The sequence below is a fragment of the Papaver somniferum genome, chromosome 5 (genome assembly GCF_003573695.1).
Source record: "Papaver somniferum cultivar HN1 chromosome 5, ASM357369v1, whole genome shotgun sequence".
Lineage (NCBI taxonomy): Eukaryota > Viridiplantae > Streptophyta > Magnoliopsida > Ranunculales > Papaveraceae > Papaver > Papaver somniferum.
Window position 1 is genome coordinate 40,755,830 of NC_039362.1, and position 4,878 is coordinate 40,760,707.

A 4,878-nucleotide genomic window follows, 5' to 3' on the forward strand; every position below is an offset into this window, starting at 1 on the left:
AAACTTTTTATACAAATAGTATGTTTCTAAGTTTTTTAATATTAACGGAACCGTCAAGTGGTATGATAGTTCTCATGTTTCCTTCCACTATGGAGGTAGGAGTTTAAACTTCGAAATTACCGAGCCGATTTCAACCTAGAAAAGTTTGGATATAGTTTACGGACCGCTCCTATTCAATAAATAAAAAAAAAATCATAAAGTACAAAATACCTTTTGAAAAGAAATACTACAAGTATTTTAAGTAAGTAGGTTATATTTGCAGATGAGAAATGAATAATGTTTCATTAATTTTATGGTTTAGAGTGTACAAATGATCAAAACACGACACCTTCTCTATTCCTTCAGTATCTATCTATCTAACTAGATGATAATTGAAACTCAATACTTGATTCTCATTCATTCTGACCCACCAAAATCTGAGGTGGACAATCTAATTAGAGAGTATTAGGAAATACAACTCTCTCAGAATTTGCTGAAAACTGAATTCCGTAGGAAACGTGATTCCAAAGATTCGGGCAGCCAAACATGCGGAGGGAAACATAATTCTACCAGATCTCCTGGATCCATAAATTTCACCTTTAAAATTCTACATCCAAACCCACCATTAAAGAAATTACATCTTACTTACACCTTTCATAGGTAATGAACCGTCTCCCCCACGCCCTTCCTTCCACCGAGAGAACTACCCATGATTACCCCCACTTCCTCCCATCAACAAAATTAACCCAGCAAACAACCTCCTCAGAGAAAGGATGAAGAAGCCGGATGTGAGCTATGCTCATGGACAACTGAATATCCAGAAAGGTTAATTACCATACAAAAAAAAAATCTAAAAGTGGATAAAGAAAGATGTTGTCCAACTGGAGGAATAAAGACAAAGCAGGGATCTTTACATAAAATGGTAATGTCAAATCTGGAATTTTTTTATTCTGAAAATGGGATCTTTAATTATTATTTTTTTTAATGATTCAACGATGTTTTAGGTTTGGATACAGGGTTTTTGTGATTTTGGTTGATTCGGAGGAAGGGAAGTTCTTTATCTTCTGTGTTTTTCCGGAAGAGAATCTTATGTTTGATTGTAAAATCAATTTTAGGTCAACTAGAATTGAGTGTTCTATATTGTTTGATTGTTCATCAATTTGTAGATGGTCACTTCTCTTTTTCTAAGGAAAAAAAAAACACTCTTTCGTTGATAATAATTTTGTTATTATCGAGGAAATTGATTTGTTTGTAACCAAAGTTTAGATTTTACTCATTTCTGATTCTAGGTTTTCCTCAAGATGAAAAAAGCTGATGTGAACCTACAATAGACAAACAGTTTAGTTTCAAATGAAGGTGGAATTGGTATTCCTCAAGATGATCTCGATCATTTCTAGAATTCAGGTAGCTTCCTACTCAAAACCTGTCTCAAACTTTGAACTTTCACAAATTTAATTTCAAATAGAGCTCCATTTGAAACTAATTGAGACACTTTGTTAATCTTGCAGAGTTATGTTAAATTGAGATCATTCTTTGATTAATATATTGTTTGGAAAAGGAGTCTACTGTGCTGATAAGGTGAGAAAGAGCGGGAAGTCTCCTTGGAATAGGTCTATGATCTCAAGAAAGCTTCTGTGAGAGAATTGATCCTGTAAATTGTCATCTATCTTTATTTGTGTTCATGTGTTTCACATTTACAGGAGTACATGTAAGCACTCAGTTCTTACAGGCATATATGTGTTTTCACGTGTTTTTGATGGGATCTTTGATTTCTTTCCAAGGTGGAACAAGTGATGACTTGGATGTTCCCACCTTTTGTGCTGAATTTGCAAAGGAACATGAAGTTTGTCTATTGTAGGTTCATTTTCTCTATTGTAGTTTCATTTTCTTATCTGTAACTACTTCCTCCCATTTGGTTGATTTCCATTTCAACAATTTCAAGTTTGATTTGGTTTTATATTGAAATTAGTGTATTGATTTGTTGAACTAATTATGGGATTTTTGATTGAAGTGATGGAGTTAACAAATTCACTACCAATTGAGTAGACTGTTGTTTTCCTCTGTGATCATCATCAGCTGTGCATACAAATGGAAAATGAAGAACTATACTAATCAACTTTTATTTCTCTGTTTGTTTTCAGTTAACTTGAAATTGTCTGAAAATGAGCAGACCAATTATGATTCCATGGTTAATGAATATTTTTTCTTTTTTCTCATTTTCTTACTTTACAATCAAATACTAGCATTTTTTGATATGTAATGGTTTGGTTCATTAAGTATTTTCTGTGGCTTCGAATTTTGAAATGTTTTAATAAAGGTCTAAGATTTTGAAATGTTTTGGCTGTTACTGCCTGCTGATTAGAGTTTCGACTAACACTATCAGATGTTGAACCAGTTTGGTAATCTTACTTCTATTGGCTGTTTCTTATGCTAGATAATCAATGTTTCTATTTATTTACTTTTAGTTTTATTGATGCAATATCATCACACAAGGGAGTTTTTTTTTTTTGTGAAGTTGCTCTTACAGATCATGCTGCTTCGGTGATGGAATATCATTACACAAGGACGCCTTAACAGGGGAGTTTTTTTAGTGAAGCTGCTCTTGCAAATCATACTGCTGCGTCAATCCTTCAATTTCATAACCAAATATATAAGAACACTGTGTCTCCTAATAGAGATTCTAATGCTGATTTGAACAATTTTGTTATACCTCTAGACAACAGTCATGCTACAGCTGCAACGGGCACTATTAGGATGTTCATATATTTTCTGAAAGTGTTTCTGCTGCCTGAGGGTTTGGAGTTTTCGGAGAAGAAAAGTAAGTAGACAGGGATATGGGAAAATCATCATGACTTGGATGGTTTTTGAGAGAGTGCATGGAAATAACGTAAGTGGTCAGACTTCACCAGAGGTTGGGTCTTTTTTCCTCCCTAGGAGCCAATGCATCACACTACAAGTACAAGCTATGAGTTTTTGTAGATGTACCAATTTGGTGGTCCATTATTTACATGGTTGGTCCAACAAGAAGTATAAGATTATTATTTTCGCAACTAATTTGGTTGTGTTACTTTATTGGTAGATATACTTAGATCTACCATGTACAGATATTTTACTCAAATAAATTTAAGTTAAACGAAAATCTACTTAATAGAGAAGTCACAATATGTAACTTTATATGCAGCGCATTTCGAATTAATTATATACTGCATGTATGCTTAAAGGATGCTTCTTAAACCTCCCTACTCCATGTTTTGGCTTTGTAATGTTGTACTGTTGGTTCTATTATCCTTTCAGAAACCAAACTCGCATTGGATCACTAGCTCAGACAACTAGCTAATATTTGAGCCGACCTTATGAACCTAAGAAGCCTGACTGAACGAACCAAACTCCCATAGGCTCACCAGTTTGCCGAACCTAAATTAGGCTACATTTCGGTGCGAAGCACGGGTTACGATCTAGTATAAAAGGAAAAATCACTGTTTTTTCGATCTGTCCATTGATTAAGACCTTCATCAAATAAACCCATTGTTAAATGCTTAAAAAAACAACCATTGTTACATAGATCAACACGTGCTATATCTCCTGTACAATGTACATGGATAAAAGTAAAATTAATCATATATAGAGGAAAACAATAAGATCACGATGTTCCTTTCTATGTAACTCTTTTAAGGGTCGCCCAGCTTGTTGAGATTATTAGTCCCACATGGTTGGGTTATTTGATATCCTGCGGTTTATAATCTCTTAGAGCAACCATAGTGGCGAGTAAAACTATAAATATGGTCCAGAAAGCAGACACAGCGGGACGGACTAAAGAGCAAAACCTGGACTAAAACCAAATCTCAGAGTATATTTGGTCTGGAACCAAGACCAAAACCAAATATAGTCGAGCGGACATTATAAGTGCGCCTGATACCGAGCGAAGGTATAATGTGAGCCTGATCCGTTGATGGTGGGGCGAAGGTATAATGTGAGCCTGATGATGGGGCGAGGGTATAATGTGATCCTCAGTGAGGCGAAGGTATAATGTGATCCTGATGGATGGTGAGGCGAAGATATAAAATGATCCCGTGATGGGGCGGACGTATAAAGTGATCCTGACCAAATTTACTCTTCCATCCTAGTGTAACACCACAGACTAAACTTAAATTTGGTCGTTTTTTTTTGGTATTTGGTCTATGATTTTGATTGCACCATTGCAGTTGCTCTTAGGGCCTCTCCACTCATTGCCAATTGGTTTTGAGTTGTATGCCCGTATTCTAACATGGTATCAGAGCAGGCTATTTGCGACGAGTCATTGACCGCGTCTTTATTCCGCGTCACCCGATTTATTGTCCACGTGTTAGACCCAACGAGGCTACACGTGAGGGGACGTGTTGAGATTATTAGTCCCACATGGTTGGGTTATCTAATATCCTGCGGTTTATAATCTCTTAGGACCTCTCCATTCATTGCCAATTAGTTTTGAGTTGTATGCCCGTATTCTAACACAGCTAGTCACTACAAGTGTACATAAGATGCATGCAATCTTGAGCAAACCTGCTATACGTCACAAGAGTGCCTTGGTGCATTTTGATATATATAGGATCAATGGATCACAGACATATTTCCCCGTATAGATATGAATATGAATATCCAGTTGCAGATATGGTTGCTTTGAAAAGAAAAGATCCAATCGTTTACACTTTGGAAAAAAAAGGTTTGCCACACATCTCATGATTCAAGCTTATTCAACGCCTGAAAATAGTAGATATAACGACTGCACTTTAAAATCCTTTTTGAGTTTGGATTTTGATGCACGGGTAAATTTTGGTAGAAACTACCATTTAGTCCTAAATATAATATAATAAAGTTAGTTTGGTCCTGTTGACCTAGTCAATTATACATTTGGTCCTTTTT

The 4,878-nt window shown here is 35.6% G+C and overlaps 1 long non-coding RNA gene across 4 annotated transcripts; it reads left to right on the forward strand.

Annotated features, from left to right (window-relative positions):
* The first annotated feature begins 535 nt into the window (after window positions 1-535).
* On the forward strand, window positions 536-3,152 carry LOC113281442. 4 transcript variants are annotated; one of them, XR_003326150.1, is made up of 4 exons: window positions 547-901; window positions 984-1,383; window positions 1,488-1,833; window positions 1,991-3,152. It is a non-coding gene; the product is annotated as an uncharacterized LOC113281442 (long non-coding RNA). The 4 variants fall into 4 exon arrangements; XR_003326149.1 differs by having other exon boundaries at window positions 552-901; window positions 2,495-3,138; XR_003326147.1 differs by having other exon boundaries at window positions 536-901; window positions 1,488-3,152.
* Window positions 3,153-4,878: the final 1,726 nt, after the last annotated feature.